Source organism: Dendrobates tinctorius, unplaced genomic scaffold (assembly GCF_039654945.1).
Source record: "Dendrobates tinctorius isolate UK_male_01 unplaced genomic scaffold, ASM3965494v1 ptg000035l, whole genome shotgun sequence".
Taxonomy (NCBI): Eukaryota; Metazoa; Chordata; class Amphibia; order Anura; family Dendrobatidae; genus Dendrobates; species Dendrobates tinctorius.
The window spans coordinates 43,540,601-43,558,705 of NW_027361703.1; positions in this window are offsets into that span (position 1 = coordinate 43,540,601).

Consider the following 18,105-nt stretch of genomic DNA (forward strand, 5'->3'; position numbering starts at 1 on the left):
TATTTAGGATTCTCCCTTGCACAAGTATATGAATTGGATACTTCTAGCCACATTCCATCTAGACGTGTCTGACCTCGCTCAATTCATTTTCACTGAGTGAGGCCACACATGACTGTATGTATGCAAGTGGTCGGCACGAGAGAATCCTAACAGTGTGCAGTGCGCACTGTGAGAATTCAGAAGTCTGCAGTCATTCTATGTGACTCATCACAAACTTGGACAACCCCTTTAATGCTTCTAACAAATACAGGTATGAGAATTAGTCAGTATCGCAAAAAAAAAAATGACACCCAGGTACCTTATAGATGACGTTGTCTCTGGAGTCATTCTCTTTTTTTTTTCTTCTTCTTGTCCAGACGCCAGGATGAGTTTTCTCATCCACAGCTTGTCTCTGCAGACTTCCATCTTCTCTGGTATCCTATAGCACATCACCATATTACACCCTTAAAGATAGCAGTGTCATTATAATGCTCCCAAATAAAAATATCTGCCCTACACTTAGCCCCTGAATAAATAATTGGCCTGTTACACTAAATACCCCATCACAGTAAATCTCCCCCAGGCCCGTTTCACTAAATACCCCCATCACAATAAATCTCCCCCAAGCCCGTTACAGTAAGTCTCCTGCACACACAGTAAATACCCCCCTGGGCCCCAGAGAATAAATACCCCACACACAGTAAATACCTCTCCCACACTGTAAATACCTCCCCCCATAGTAATTACCTCACCCACACAATAAAACCCCGCACAGTAATATCTCCTCCTACGGCAGTAAATACCTTCATAGAATGAAGAAAAAAAAAGGTACTCCAGCGTAGAAAAATATAAAACTTAGTCGCATTTCAACACTTCGGTCTTAATCATAGTTAGTGACTCTCTAACCATGACTAAGACCGGAGTGTCGAAACACGTCAGTTGGTAGCTCTCTGGGATCTATATGTTGTCCGCATTGTGCCTGTTTTTAAGAATTTTTTTTCCATTAAAGACGAAGTTTTATATTTTTCTATGCTGGAGTACCTTACTTTCTTCATTCTTTAGAACTTGCACGCCTTAGCCCAGGCACCTCCGTGCATGGAACTCATTCTTGGAAAGAGACTGCAAATAGTGAGCTGACTTCTCCCGTTCCCCATTCCTTTTTTATATAAATACCTTCATGCACACAGTAAGTACCCTCTGTGATACAGTGACCGGCATTGTGGTGAATGGCCGGTATGTGTCACAAGAAGGAGGAGGTCCTCTGCGCTATAAGCCTGAAATGTTGCTCTGGGACCTGTAGTTCCACAAGACTTATTTAGCTTATAAGCGTCTGGGATTACAAGGTTAGCTGGAAAGCTGGGTGGGTCTGGGCTAGCCACACACCTCCCATCAAGGGATGGGTCTCATACCTTATAATGATACTGTGGTTTGGTCACATGGTCTCTGTGTTGGAAGGTCTTGCAAGAGGATTGGATTCCTGAATAGCACATGGTTAGGCCATGTACCTGTAAAGTCTGTGATGGCTAACTGCATTGGGGAAGCTACCGACCTTCTGACGGTCTGGAACTGTCAGGTTTGACCTGTTGAGCAAGTCATCGTCCGGGACAGTGATCCCAGTTAGGCAGCTTCCCTGGAAGCCAGGACTGACATAAAGTCAGCGTGTGGAGCCGAGCTCCTGGAAGGTAACCTCGGACAAGGAGGTTGTAAGAAAGGGAGAAAGGTGTATGCTACATGAACAGACTGGTGTCTTGCTATGTTCGTGGATGTAACTAAATGAACTGTTCTCTATGCGGTTTATGCTGTGTCTAAATAAACCGGATGGTCTGTTTAAGTGAAAAACCATTCCTGTGTGCCTTAATTTTGTTACCAAGTGAGTGTCCCCCAACACATACAGTGAGTGCTATCTTACATATGGTGCTAGACTGCGGGCAACGGTCCACTAACTTTGAGCAGCCAAAAAAGGGGCGGCGGCAAATGCGCCATTAGACTGTAGACGGGAACAGCGAAGTTCATGCTATGCCGGTTCATGCTATAGTTTAGATTGCTCGGCCAATGAGGTCTCACAACAGTTTCCCTTCAGGCTGGGTGGAGAACTTGTGATGGGACTGATAGATTGGGGAGTGGAGTGTCTTTACTGAGGAACCCTCCTGAATGCTCTATGTCGCCTGGGACAAAGTCGAAAGTAAGTGGCACATGTGAGGACGTTAAAAAACTTTTGATAGCCTTCCTCTACATTGACGCGGCAGAGGTTTCCACATACCATGAAGTGGGTGTAGTCCAAGACTTGCTGTATCCTATGGTAATAGATCGGGACTTAGAAGCACTGTGAGACTGGTGGATAAAAAAAAAAGTATCTGTAGAATTAATATGCATGGAAGGTAATAATGTGGAGAATGCGCCCCCAAGAGTTGACAGTCGGAAGTTAGGCATGACCAATGAAAATGGTGGACGGGCCAGGGCCGGATTTAAAAGGTGGGTGGCCCGGGGCCCATTTTGGAAGGAGGCCCATTTTTCAAGGTGTTCCAATATGTAATTCAAAAACACAAAATGAAACGAACGCAAGTTTATTTACAAAAATCATTTACGCAGAGTAATGTAATTCAGGTAAAATCATTCATTTTTTACAATCCAGGCACTTTCCTTGATTTTCGTGCTGCAAAATCACTAAAGTCCAATTCACGCAGTATATCTGACTCTATGATAGCCAAATTTACAAGTCATTCCTGCTTCGTGGATGTCCTTAATCAGTTTTCAACTAATTTGAGTTTTGAGAAGGAATGCTAACCACTGTAGTTTGTTACCATCAAAATTAGATATATCCTTAGAGCTATCTCAATATTTGGGAAAGTGTCCTGCACACCCTTTTCCATGATAAGCTTGTATATGAAAAGTTCAGTGCTGATATCTTTTGGCTCCTCGTCTGTGAATAAATTGGCAAATGTTACAAACTGACACAGTTCATCGATAAATGTAATGTCCAAGTCATCTGAATAAAACCTGACGAGTTGCTCTGCTGCGGCCTTAAGCTCGTCTGAAGACAGTTCTTTCAGATGGCTAAAAAAGCTAAATTTGCTTTACATATCTTTATATGCTTGAAGACGCTGGTCAAGAGAAGCGATAAACTGATCAATGATAGGCAAGAAAGTTTCTATTCTGTATTTTTCAGAAGGGCTGAGTTGTACTTCTTACGTGTGGCCATAATCCAATGGATTGAGACACACGTTTCGGCGCCTGTGTCGAGTTATCAACTGAACATACTCAGATGAACCAGACAGCTCTTCACCTTGTTTCTCATAAATTTTGAAGGAGTCACGCTTTGATGCAACATAGTTTTTTAAGCTGGTCAGTGTTAGGGCTGGCGGAACGCACCAAATTATAAAATAATAGTAGGCGTGTTCGCCGCCCGGGGTCCACCGTGCAGAGTTGGTATGCTGCTGCTAATTAATGGCGGACGCTCAATATGGCGGTATAACACACGCGCTTGGGGAGAAGACCGCTCGGTATATGGTCACAGGACTCTGGCCCCAGAACATAGGACCAGCGTCCCTCTAGACCTACTGAGCGTGTGGCATCGCAGCTGCGAACGCCGCTAACAGAAACCAACTGCCGCGAAGCGACAGTGCCTGCCGTGGTACGAGGGTGCCCTATGGCAGGCGACACCATCGGACGCTAGTGCTGGGAAGTGACGAGCACTTGTGGCCTATGGCTAGCTACTGGCTGACGCTGACTCTGCCACTAATTCCCTAACTAATATCAAAGGGAGGGGAATTTTAATGAGTCATTCACCAGGTGCATGCATCCGTCATCATCCACACATATAGCAACTAGAGTCTATACTAGCGCATGGCAGAGCGGCCATGCGGAGCTTTTATAGCCGTGCGCTTCCGGGACCTTCCTGATGCTCCAGATGGACCAATCAGAACAGGAAAAGGACCTGAGCATGTGACTTCCGATCCCCAATGGGAGATCGTCTCATGAGCATGCTCAGTGGGCCGAAGGAAGGACTTAGCCTCTGGAGACTTTTGCTGCTGGCCAGGCTGCATTGCCATAACTGAACCAGAGGTGACAGTAGCGACTGAACCCACAATGCTGGTGTGGACTGAACGCTGGGATCGTGAAGTCTGCTGAGCAGAATCCACTGCGGCCGGAGAGGAATGGGAGACCGAAGGTGGCAAGGCTCGGGATTCCCGCTGTGCAGCACCTGGAACCCAACACCTAAAATTACCCCCCTTCTAGGGCCCCCTCCCCTCTGAGCCTCACTGTACACAAATGCTGCAATAAGGAGCGGAGCAGGGATATTCTCCACAGGCTCCCAGGTCTGAGCCTCAGGACCGTGACCCTTCCAGTCCACCAAATAAAATTTTTTGCCACGCACCACCCTGCAACCCACGATGGCATTGACCTTGATCTCATCCGAAGACAGGTCAGATGTCCCGGCAGTTGACTCGGAAAACCGGGACAAGTGGGCAGGCTTAAGGAGGGACACGTGAAAGGTGTCAGAAATAGCCAAGTGGGGAGGAAGAGCCAAGCAATAGACCACTGGGTTGACCTGCTCCAGGACCTTGAAGGGACCAATGTATCACGGTGCAAACTTGGTGGACTCGGCCCGCAGCCTGATATTTCGGACAGAGAGCCACACCAAGTCGCCAGGGGCAAAAGTCGGAGCGGGACGCCGATGCGTGTCCGCGGACGCCCTCATTCTCTCCTTAGAGGCTCGAATGGCATCCTGAGTGCGATCCCAAATGTTGCGAGCCTCCACTACCCAGTCTGCCACCCTGGAATCAGTGGAAGACACTGGTATCGGGACGGGGTTGCGCGGATGCTGGCCGTAATTAAGGAGGAACTGAGTCTGACCAGTGGAATCAGCCACTGCATTATTCAGGGCAAATTCTGCCCACCGTAGTAAGGATGCCCAGTCATCCTGCCTGGCCGAGACAAAATGTCGCAGGTATGTGACCAGAGTTTGGTTAGCTTTCTCAACCAACCCGTTCGTCTCGGGATGATAAGCGGAGGACAAATTTAGCTCAATACTGAATAGACTGCAGAGCTCCCTCCAAAACCGAGACGCAAATTGGGGACCTCGGTCACTAACTATCTTGTCCGGCATACCGTGCAAACGAAATACGTGCTTTATGAACAGCGCAGTGAGACCACGGGCAGAAGGCAGCCGCACGAGTGGCATCAGATGCACCATTTTAGAAAAATGATCGGTGACCACCCAGATGACCGTGCTGCCACTGGATTTAGGGAGGCCGACCACAAAATCCATGCCAACCATCTCCCAGGGTCTGTCTGCCACCGGCAAAGGGTAACAATAACCCAGCCAGCCTCTGCCTAGAGGACCTGTTCCGAGCACAAAAGACACATGCCTGAATGTATTCTCTCGTGTCCCGAGCCATATGCGGCCACCAATAAGTCCTTGCCAGAAGTTCCGTGGTCCGCTTATCACCAAAGTGACCACCCACCCTGGACGCGTTTGCCCACGCGAGAATCTCTGGCTGCAGGCGGGGAGGAACAAAGGTCTTGCCCGGCGGCACTGACTCGAGGGTGACCTGAGCCACAGTCCTCAGGCTCTCAGAGGGGACGATTAGCCAAAGCTCAGCCTCCTCCACTGACACTACCGAGCGAGAGAGCATCAGCCTGGACGTTCTTATCACCGGACAGATAGTGTAAGGTGAAACGGAAACGGGAGAAGAAGAGCGACCACCAAGCTTGGCGAGAGTTCAAACGCTGGGCTGTTTGTAAATAGACCAGGTTCTTATGGTCAGTGTACACCTGAAAGGGGAATCGGGCTCCCTCCAGGAGATGTCTCCACTCGGAAAAGGCCAACTTCATTGCCAGCAGCTCCCTGTCCCCAATGGAGTAGTTTCTCTCTGCCGGTGCAAAGGTCTTTGAGAAGAAGAAGCAGGGATGCTTCCGACCTTGAAAAGGACTGCTCCTGCACCGACAGACGAGGCATCCACCTCTAGGATAAAGGGTTTATCCACATCGGGACGGTGGAGGATAGGAGCTCCAGCAAAATGGGTCTTAAGAGACGAGAAGGCCGCGGAGACCTGTTCTGACCAAACCTTGGGATTGGCTCCCTTTTTGGTGAGGGTGACCAAAGGAGCTACCAGTGTGGAGAAGTGGGGAATGAACTGACGGTAGTAATTAACGAACCTCAAAAAGCGCTGCACCGCTTTAAGGGAATGGGGTTCCTGCCAGTCCATTACCGCCTGCAATTTGGCAGGATCCATAGCCAACCCCTGGGCCGAGATGATATAGCCCAGGAAAGGTAAAGACTCCTGCTCAAACTGACACTTCTCCAACTTGGCGAAGAGAGAATTCGCCCGCAAGCGGTCGAAGACCTTTCAGACGTCTCTCCGGTGAGAGGCCAAATCTGGAGAGAAGATGAGGATGTCATCCAGATAGAGCACCACCGAGGTGGAGAGGATATCGCAAAAGACATCATTTACAAAGTCCTGGAAGACAGCTGGGGCGTTACAGAGGCCGAAGGGCATGACCAGATACTCATAATGGCCATCCCTGGTATTAAAGGCTGTCTTCTGCTCGTCCCCTTCACGTATGCAGATCAGGTTGTAAGCCCCTCGTAGGTCTAGCTTAGTGAAGACCCGGGCCCCATGCAACCTGTCGAACAACTCAGAGATCAGGGGAAGAGGATATTTGTTTTTGACGGTTATGGCATTGAGACCTCTGTAATCAATGCACGGGCGCAGCTCTCCACTCTTCTTCTGTACGAAGAAAAATCTCACCCCCGCTGGTGACAGCGACTTCCTAATAAACCCCCTTGCCAGATTCTCACTGATGTACTGGGACATGGCCTCCATCTCCAGAAGGGACAGAGAATATACGCGACCTAGAGGGGTTCCGCGCCTGGCAAGAGGTCTATAGGACAGTCGTAGGGGTAATGGGGCGGAAGGGTCTCAGCGGACTTTTTCGAGAACATGTCAGCGTATTGCTGGTAGTGACTTGGGAGTGCGGAGAGATCCATGAGGACATCGGTGGAGGCTATCTGAATGCGGTCCTTCACACACCTATCCTCACAGGACTTGCTCCAACCCAGTATTCTCCCCAAGGACCACTCTATATGGGGAGAGTGGCAACGTAACTAGGAAACTCCTAGGAGAACCTGATTAATGCCATCGGGAATAATAAGGAGCGACACTGTCTCGTGATGGGACAGAGACAGTGAGAGTTTTAATGGAGTAATTGATGGGTAATTTGCGAGGGTAATGTCGAAACGTTCAAAGGCTGAGGACATAAAATTACCCTCTGCTCCAGAATCTACGCCAACCTCCACCGCCAGAGGAGAGGAGCCGAACTCCAACACCCCCTTAAAGGTTAGCTTGGAGGAAAACGGTGTGGTGTCTCGTAACCCTCTTGCTGTTGCCACTAGACGCGGACGTCTCTCTGAACGCTGTGGACACCTATTGGCAAGGTGACCAGAGTGTCGGCAGTGAGCGTGGGCTATGGAGGTTCAATCTGGTCGGAACTTAGAGCCCGTGTGAGGCACCTCCCTAACTGCCGACAACTCGAACGCTCGATCGGGAGATTCCAGAGGTTTGGAGAAAGTTGGAGCCAACCTAAACCTCTGTCTGGACTGGGAGCGCTCCAACCCTCGCTCTAAGAAACGGAAGTTAATACGGTTGGAGATGGTAATGAGCTCCTCCAGAGTGCCGGGAACCTCCCGAGTGGCCAGAGCATCCTTAACGTGGTCAGCCAAACCCCTCCAAAAAATTGGTATTAGAGTATTGTCTGACCATTCCAGCTCGGAAGCCAGTGTCCGAAACCGAATGGTATACTTATTGACCAGGAACGAACTCTGTGTCAAGGCCAACAGTTGGAGCACGGTATCGTGTGTGTTAGGAGTCGGATTTCTGCATTTACTCAGCAGGGATCCAGATCCTCACATTCTGCACTCTCCTATTTTTCCACTGCAGAAGAGATTGCAGCAAATCTCTCCAGAGGCTGTCCTTCTGTCCTCTTACTGGGCATGCTCATGGGACGATCTCCCATTGGAGATCGGGAGTCATGTGCTCAGGTCCCGCTCCAGTTCTCATTGGTCCATCTCAGAGATCTGGAAGCGTGCAGAAGGTCCCGGCTGCTATAAAAGGTGCGCATGTTTGGCGCCCCCAGGAGTATGGTCACCACAGTGACATTACCTTCCTCCTAGGGAGTGTGATGTCATGCTTGGAAGCAATAAAGGATCTCTCTGGCAGTTAATCACAACACACAGCACAGTTCTCATTCCAGGCCAGCAGAGGGAGTTCTGAACCCAAAACTGGGGGAAGAGCTGCTCTCTGAGGGCCAGGAAGGGGAAATTAGGAGTTCGTATGAGGAGGGCAACGTGTGTGGACGTGAGGAGAAGAGCTGGGGGATTGAGCAGAGAGTTCAGGCTCATTCCCAGCTTTAGTGCATGATCTGGAGCCCGGTATCCAAGGCAGTACAGACACTGATGGCCCTGCAACAGAAATCGGAGGAATAGGAAGCTGTAAATGCTCTATTCCACATAAGACTCAGAGGCACAACAGCGACGTGTGAGCCAGAAGAGAAAGGCTACAGCTGTCTGCCATATGATGGAGTTCTAAAGAGAATAAGCAAGTGGAACTTCAGTGTAACACAGTACTGCAAGTACCTAAAACTAAGCGCTAGGAAGGAGACTACACAACCCATCTGCCTAGAGAGATTCCTAAGTTGCTTCCAGGCTAGCCAGCTCCTGTGCCATCTGTAATCTGGACCCTGGACTGCATTTGCCAAGCAAAGTAAAGGTAAAGAAACTGCACCCTGTTGTGTCCTTGCCTTCTTCCTTCAAACTCTCCATCACTGCTACATCTCTGTGCCAAACTCTACACCCTCTTCCTCAACACCTACCCTCTTCATGTACTCTGCCCTGGGACTACAGCCCTGCCTGTGGAGGGCCACCCCATCATTGCTGCACCCCACCATCTGTCCCAGAGGATCTGTCTGCAGCGTCGGCTTAACACCTTCATTGCCGAACACCACAGGTGGCGTCACAAATCATTCACTCATAAACTTTATTCCATCACTTCATCCCTTTTACATGGGTGCCCAGGGCCACGGACCAGGTCACCACTGCTGTGACATTCCCCCTGAGAGACCGGCCCGGTACCAAGTACCCCACCCATTTTGGCATCACGAACAGGATTTACGGAGCTCGGTGTCCCCGGGTCCTGTGTGCCAGAGACTGTGTTTTATGCCATAGACTATTTGTGCAATTGCCGCCATTACCCCGCTGCTTGGCGTGCGCAGGAAGCAAAAGGGGCGGGCCATCGTGGGCAGAGCCAGTCGAAAAGCGCAAAAAAGTGAAGTGCCGCGCGGGAAGAGGCCAGCGCGCGAGAAGGGAGAAGCCGAGGCCTGCAGTCCCGGCGTCCCCCGATCCTCCAGCCTGCAGAACGGCAGCCGGTAAGCCAGCACAACCCAGGGCCTGGCAAACATTAACTAGGGGGGAAGAGAATGTCTGAAGTGAGAGCAGATGCAGCGGCGGACGCCACTGCAAACCCCACAGTGCCACAAGCTGCAGGGCCCAGCGCAGCTGCGACTCCCATAGCGCCGCTGCATCCAGCAGCCAGCGCTGCCTCCACAGCGCCACAAGAATCAGCGCCCACCGCAGCGGTCCCAAGAATGCCGCTGTCCATGCCCTATATACCGGGAGCAGCCTGGCTACCGCAGTAGTCAGGGGAGTCACATGCCCTGAGTGAATTTAAAGAGAGACTGTGCAGTTTGTATGAGGTGTATCCTCTGTCTGAAAGCTAGAAAGTGAGCATCCTTATTGGGCAGCTAACTGGTGCAGCGCAAAGGGAAGTAAAAGCCTGGCAGGACAATGATAAAGAGACTGTTAAAAAGATCCTGGCTAAGCTAAGAAGCACCTTTGACACTCGCACTGCAGCTGAAATAAAGATGAGATTCTTTGGGTGTAAGCAGAGGGCGCAGGACAGTATACGGGACTATGCCCTTAACCTGCAGGAGGCACTGCAAGCCATCAAGCAGATTGATCCAGACAGTGTGAAAGATGGAGACAGACTGCTAAGGGAGCAATTTATTGAGGGCCTCCTATCCAGTATCCACAGAGCACAGCTGCGCATTATAGCCCTACAAAACCCTGACCTAGACTTTGCAGACTTCAAGGACAAGGCTATCTGGGTGCTACATGAACCAAATATCAGCCGTCCAGCACCCCCTAGGTGCCCAGCGATCACATACCACCAAGAAGCAGCATCTTTTCCTCCCAGCCCTGTGGAGGCTGATGCACAGACTCTGGACAAAGACCCATCTGCTGAACTGTGCCTTCAGGTCCAGGAGCTGACCAAAAGTATGGCTGCACTTGCCAAAACTGTGCAGTCCCTGCAGGTGTCATCCAAGGAGAAGATCCAGCTGGCCTCCAGTCCAGAGGATGTCCCATGGCTACGGGAGAAGAGGATCCCACCACGCCGAGGGAGAGACAATGATCGATATGACCTGGACGGACATCCCATCTGTCGTCGCTGCTGCAAGGCAGGCCACATCGCAAGATTCTGCTACCCTGGGGCAGAGGGCCAACTCCCAGGAGTAGGACCACAAGGCCCAAAGAACTGGTGAGCCAAGTATGTTGGAGGGCGACCGGTCCTCCCAGTGGTGATTGACGGCATCCCCATGAACGCTTTGCTGGACACTGGCTCTCAGGTGACAACTATGCCATATATCCTTTACAAGCGGTATTGGGCTGACTCTGAACTTACTCGCGGCCCAAGTGATGAACTGACAGTAGTTGCCAGCAATGGTCAGTCTTTGCCGCAAGTAGGATGTAAAGAGATTACCATTAAAGTGGGGTGAGTAGAGTTAAAATCTCAAGGTCTGATAGCTGTAGACATTGATCGACAAGAATTTAACCTAATGATGACCTTAGGTACTAATGTGATTGAAAATTGTCTTGCCGAGGTTATTGTTTTGTTGCAACAGGTGGCTGAGACTGCTGGTTCCAGTGAACAACGAGTCCTGCAGAAGGAGATCAAGGCCTTGATGCAAAGACAGCAGGTAGAACCCTCTGGCGGAGAAATTGGCAGCGTCAGAGTGAGTGATTCTTTCCCCATTGCGATACTCCCCAGATGTGAAATGTTAATTTGGTGTCGGGCAGCCATAGGCCTCAGAGGAAAAGATTACCAAGCATTGGTAGAGCCAGTGTACTCTGATAGCCAGCCCACTGTCCTGACAGCCAGAGGTGTAGTTGATGTCCGCAAAGGGAGAGTACCTGTACGCATCTCGAATTGTGGGGAGGAGGAGGCCACAATACCTCGGTATGCTAGTTGCTAAGCTGCTTACTGTCAGTAACAACGCAATACAGGCAGCAGAGCCCTTGGTCTCATCCGACCAGGTGGAGGACAATGGTTCTGTAAAGCAGCTAGAGGAGTGGTGTCAGCAGCTGCATGTGGGAACTGACTCCATCCCTTCATACCAAAAGAGTGGGGTTTACCGAGTGACTCAGGAGTATGAGCGGGTATTCAGTAAACACCCTCTAGACTTTGGGAAGGCAAAAGGGGTTCAACACCATATCCCCACTGGAGATCATCCAAAGATCATCATTAAAGAAAGGTACCGGCCTATACCCCCAACACAATATCAATGTGCCAAAAGTATTTTGCGGGAAATAAAGGAGGCTGGGGTGATCAGAGACAGTTGTAGCCCGTGGGCAGCCCCAATAGTCTTTGTGAAAAAGAAAGATGGTACCATGAGAATATGTGTTGATTACTGAAAAATTAACAGCATTACACATAAGGATGCCTACCCATTACCCAGAATTGAGGAGTCATTAGCTGCACTTAAAACTGCTAACTATTTTTCCACCATAGATCTCACTAGTGGGTATTGGCAGGTTCCCGTGGCAGAGGCAGACAAGGAGAAAACGGCGTTTACTACACCAATGGGTCTCTGCGAGTTCTGTCATGTCAGCGGCGGTAGCCACCGCCGTCCCAGCAGCAGCGGGGCCTGCCGCTGCCTATACTCACCGGCGATCGCCTCCCCGCTCTGTGCCCGCCTCCTCCTTTTCCTCTGTCCGGCGCGTGCCTGCTTCCTGCAGGCGCCTTAGGCCGCGGGCGCACGCTTTCCAGGTCTCTTAACCCTGGAGCGCCCGCCCAGAAGCCTAGGCGCCCAATCAGCCGGCAGCATCAGGTATATCAGGCGTCTCCAACATGGTGGAGACGCCTGATTATCGTGTGCCTTTCCTACGGTATCCTGGCCCGGTGTTTAGGGGTTTCCCCTTCTCACTCTCCGTCTCTGTCCTGTACTCCGTGTCTCCGCTCTGCACTGCAGTGCCCAGTCCTGTACTCCGTGTCTCCGTCCTGTACTCCAGTGCCCAGTCCTGTACTCCGTGTCTCCGTCCTGTACTCCAGTGCCCAGTCCTGTACTCCGTGTCTCCATCCTGTACTCCAGTGCCCAGTCCTGTACTCCGTGTCTCCGTACTGTAATCCAGTGCCCAGTCCTGTACTCCGTGTCTCCGCTCTGTACTCCAGTGCCCAGTCCTGTACTCCGTGTCTCCGTCCTGCACTCCAGTGCCCAGTCCTGTACTCCGTGTTTCCATCCTGCTCCCACTCTGTACCTCCTACCCCCTTCTTAATTCCGTGCTCAGTCCTGCACCCCACACTCAGTCTTTTGAGCCGCCCCTCTTGGGTCTAGCAGTCTCGGCATCTGTCTTCCGAGGGCCTGCCCCTAACGGCCCCTGTATAGGGGTCGGCACCACCTGGTGCGCTCGCCCCTGGGAGCTCCAGTGCTGTGATCCAGAGGGTCCACTCTCGGACGTAACCTACCCATGGTCAGTATACGTCACAGTATAATTAGGCCATGGACCCTGCTAGCGCCTCGGCAGCCACCCAGAAAGAATTGCTCTTCTTGCGTGAAAATCAAACTAGGATAATGTCCTTTATGAAGTCCATGGACACCCGCCTTTCCGCCCTGCAAACTACCGATCCAGGGAACGCCCCATTACTAGCGGGAGAGCAGTTCTGTGGAGGCGAATGTGGACTCGGGTGCGGCTGGTAACTTCATCCGGCTCAAAGAAGTGGATCAGCTCCGAATTCCGGTTGTTACATTAGAGAACCCACGCTCTATCGCCTCCGTGGATGGCAAACCACTACCTGAACCCATCACCATGGTCACTGTCGAGGTGGAAATACAAGCTGGAGCTCATCACCGAGAAAAGATTGCCTTTTATGTTTTGCCCAGTTTGTCCCACGCCGTGCTCCTCGGCTTACCCTGGCTTCGTCTACATGAGCCCGTTCTAGATTGGCGTTCCGGGGAGATCCTCCGCTGGGGACACTTTTGCCATGAACACTGCCTGTTGCCTGTATCTCGCCCCAGTCCGCAGCAAGCTCTTATCGATCTTCCTGGGCTTCCTATGGCTTACCACTTGTACGCCGACATCTTCAGTAAGAAGGAGGCTGAAACTCTACCGCCGCATCGTACCTGCGACTGCCCAATTGAGCTTCTTCCAGGAGCGACTCCTCTCAGGGGAAGAATTTATCCTTTGTCTCCGGCAGAAACCGCGGCCATGTCCGAATATGTCCAGGAGAATTTGGCTCGGGGTATTATTTGGAAGTCATCCTCTCCTGCTGGGGCAGGATTCGTTTTTGTTCGGAAGAAAGACCGGTCCCTTCGGCCATGTATTGACTACCGAGGCCTGAACAGCATCACGGTCAAAAATAGGTATCCCCTTCCGCTGATCTCAGAACTCTTTGACCGCTTGAGAGGGGCCCGGATCTTTACCAAATTGGATCTGCGGGGAGTTTATAACTTGATCCGGATCCGCGCCGGGAAAGAGTGGAAGATGGCCTTCAATACTCGGGATGGCCATTATGAGTATTTGGTTATGCCTTTTGGTCTCTGTAATGCTCCGGCGGTTTTTCAGGAGTTCGTTAACGAGATCTTTCGAGACCTACTCTACTCATGTGTCGTCGTATACCTAGATGACATCCTCATCTTTTCCCCTGACTTATCCACTCACAGAAGGAGTGTTCGGCTGGTTCTGCAACGTCTACGAGAGAACCAACTCTACGCTAAACTAGAAAAATGTCTATTTGAGCAAACCTCATTGCCCTTCCTAGGGTATATCATCATGGACTCCGGAGTAAAGATGGATCCCGAAAAGTTGTCTGCGGTTCTCAAATGGCCACGTCCGGTTGGAGTAAAAGCCATCCAACGGTTCCTGGGTTTCGCGAATTACTACCGACAGTTCATGCCCTTCTTCTCTTCGGTGACTAAGCCCATCTCTGCGTTGACCCAAAAAGGGACGAAACCAAATGCCTGGACTCCAGAGGCTGAAGAGGCTTTTCTCGCCTTGAAACAGTCCTTTGCTTCCGCTCTGATTTTACATCGGCCGTTAGTCAACAGGCCCTTTATCCTAGAGGTGGATGCCTCTTCTACTGGTGCGGGAGCGGTCCTTTCTCAGCGGACAACTTCGGGTCAAGTGGTACCTTGTGGGTACTTCTCGAAATCATTCTCTCCAGCAGAATGCAATTATGCAATTGGAGACCGGGAACTACTGGCCATTAAGATGGCTCTGGAGGAGTGGCGGTATCTTTTAGAAGGGGCAGTTCATCCCTTCGTAATCTTCACAGACCACAAGAATTTGGTGTATCTTCAGTCCGCGCAAAGGCTCAACTCCAGGCAAGCCAGGTGGTCGCTATATTTCTCCCGGTTTGACTTCAAACTTCATTTTCGGCCTGGGGACAGAAACATCAAGGCAGACGCTCTGTCCAGATCCCTACAGTCACCTGAAGTCGAGGTGGGTTCGTCTCATATCATTGAGCCTGCCAAAGTTATCACCGTGGCGCCCGTGACGCTCTCTCCCATTTCGCCAGGCAAAACCTTCATCCCACAGAATAAGAGGTCGGAGGTCCTGGATTGGGGGCAATCATCCAAGGTTGCGGGTCACGTTGGGGTCAAGAAAACCCTCAGCCTCCTTTCGCGCTACTACTGGTGGCCTTCCCTTCGCCAAGATGTGACCGATTATATAGCCTCCTGCACGACTTGTGCTCTGAACAAGGTACCAAGAAGTCTGCCGTCCGGTCTGCTCCACCCTCTGCCTCTTCCGGAAGCCCCTTGGCGACAGATTGGTATGGAATTTATCACCGATCTACCATGCTCCTCCGGGTGCACTACCATCTTAGTAGTGGTCGATCGCTTCTCCAAGATGGCCCATTTCATCCCGCTGCCCGGGTTGTCTACGGCCTCTGAGCTAGCCAAGGTCTTCATACACCAGATCTTTAGGCTTCACGGGCTTCCTCAATGAATTGTCTCCGATCGAGGGGTCTAATTTACCTCCCGTTTCTGGAGGGCACTCAGCAAGCTCATGGGTATATCTCCGGACTTCTCCTCCGCTTATCACCCTCAGTCCAATGGGCAAGTGGAACGGATCAATCAGGTATTAACAGCCTACCTGCGTCACTTCTCTAATGCCCATCAAGACAACTGGGTGTCTCTTCTGCCGTGGGCAAAGTTCGCCCACAACAATCATCCTAATGAGTCCACCACTAAAACGCCGTTCTTTGTGGTTTCCGGACAGAACCCTGGTGTTCCACTACCTCTCTCTACGCCCTCTGGTGTTCCCGCAGCAGATGCCCTTGCTACCGAATTTTCTCAAGCCTGGAAGGAGACCAGAGAGGCACTTGAAAGATCCAGTATCCGGATTAAGAGACATGCAGACAAGAGGCGCAGGGATCTTCCGCCATACCAACCTGGCGACAAAGTTTGGCTGTCAACTAAGTATATCCGTTTGAAGATACCTTCTTACAAACTGGGTCCTCGGTACACCGGTCCGTTCGAGGTTTTGGGATGCATTAACAACGAGGTTTATAAATTGAAGTTGCCAGCATCGCTTCGGGTTCCTAACACCTTCCATGTCTCGCTCCTTAAGCCTGTTGTTTTGAATCGGTTTCACCCAGTCCCACCTCCTTCTCCTTAGCCAGTAGGGGCCGATGACGTCTTTGAGGTGAAATAAATTCTTGCCGTGAAAAGAGTTCGGGGGCGTACTCTCTACCTCATTGATTGGAAGGGTTTTGGTCCCGAAGAGAGGTCCTGGGAACCCAAGGAGAATGTTAATGCTCCTCTTCTATTAAGGAGATTTTTATCTAGCCTCAGGAGAGGGAGACGTAAAGGGGGGGTACTGTCACGTCAGCGGCGGTAGCCACCGCCGTCCCAGCAGCAGCGGGGCCTGCCGCCGCCTATACTCACCGGCGATCGCCTCCCCGCTCTGTGCCCTCCTCCTCCTTTTCCTCTGTCTGGCGCGTGCCTGCTTCCTGCGGGCGCCTTAGGCCGCGGGCGCGCGCTTTCCAGGTCTCTTAACCCTGGAGCGCCTGCCCAGAAGCCTAGGCGCCCAATCAGCCAGCAGCACCAGGTATATCAGGCGTCTCCAACATGGTGGAGACGCCTGATTATCGTGTGCCTTTCCTACGGTATCCTGGCCCGGTGTTTAGGGGTTTCCCCTTCTCACTCTCCGTCTCTGTCCTGTACTCCGTGTCTCCGCTCTGCACTCCAGTGCCCAGTCCTGTACTCCGTGTCTCTGTCCTGTACTCCAGTGCCCAGTCCTGTACTCCGTGTCTCCGTCCTGTACTCCAGTGCCCAGTCTTGTACTTCGTGTCTCCGTCCTGTACTCCAGTGCCCAGTCCTGTACTCCGTGTCTCCGTCCTGTACTCCAGTGCCCTGTCCTGTACTCCGTGTCTCCGTCCTGCACTCTAGTGCCCAGTCCTGTACTCCGTGTTTCCGTCCTGCTCCCACTCTGTACCTCCTACCCCCTTCTTTATTCCGTGCTCAGTCCTGCCCCCTACACTCAGTCTTTTTAGCCGCCCCTCTTGGGTCTAGCAGTCGCCGCATCTGTCTTCCGAGGGCCTGCCCCTAACTGCCCCTGTATAGGGGTCGGCACCACCTGGCGCGCTCGCCCCTGGGAGCTCCAGTGTCGCGATCCAGAGGGTCCACTCTCGGACGTAACCTACCCGTAGTCAGTATACGTCACAAGTTCAACTACATGCCGTTCGGGTTCTGCACCGCCCCAGGTGCATTTCAATGGCTAATGGAATGCTGTCTTGGACACAAGAACTTCGAGACAGTTCTGTTATACCTTGATGATGTCATTGTTTTCTCCAAGACTATGAAGACCATCTGAAGCACCTGGCTGAGGTGTTTGAAGCCTTGTCCAACTTTGGTCTGAAAGTGAAGCCTTCCAAATGCCACCTCCTGAAGCGCAAAGTACAGCACCTCGGTCATGTAGTGAGTGCAGAAGGTGTGGCACCAGATCCTGACAAAGTCACAGTCATCTGGGACTGGCAGAAGCCCAGCAACCTCCATGAAGTACGTCAATTCCTCGGGTTGGTAGGCTACTACCGAAGGTTCATCAAAGGATTCACTGAAATAGCCACGCCTATGCAAAATCTTCTGGTGGGCCAGCCCAAGAAGGCCAGGAAGAAGAGTCCTACATTTGAATGGAATGAGGAACTGGAGAGGTCTTTCACTCGACTGAAGATGGCTCTCACAGGAGATGAAGTTCTGGCCTACCCAGATTATGACCAACCATTTGTTCTGTATACTGATGCCAGCAATGTGGGACTGGGAGCAGTACTGTCACAGGTACAGAATGGCAAAGAAAGAGTGATCTCCTACGCCAGCAGGAAGCTTCGTCCCACTGAAAGGAACCCTGACAACTACAGTTCCTTCAAACTGGAGTTCCTCGCCATAGTCTGGGCTGTGACTGAACGATTCAAGCATTATCTAGCTTCAGCCAAGTTTACCATCTTCACGGACAACAACCCGTTGACTCACTTGCAAACTGCCAAGCTAGGTGCACTGGAGCAGTGATGGATGGCCCGGCTGTCTAACTATGAATTTACCATCAAGTACCGAGCGGGGCACAAGAATGCCAATGCTGATGCGCTGTCCAGAATGCCCAATCTGCCAGATGCAGGAGAAGACCCTGAGGCACTCGAAGAAATAGAGTTACTTGCCTTCCACCGGCCAATTGCAGCCCAATGTGCCCAAGGATTGAGAAACAGACGGTCTATCATGAAAGAGGTCACCCTAAATCCATTGCCTCATCATGACTGGGCAGAGATGCAGGATAGCGACCCCGCAGTCCGCCTGGTAAAGGAG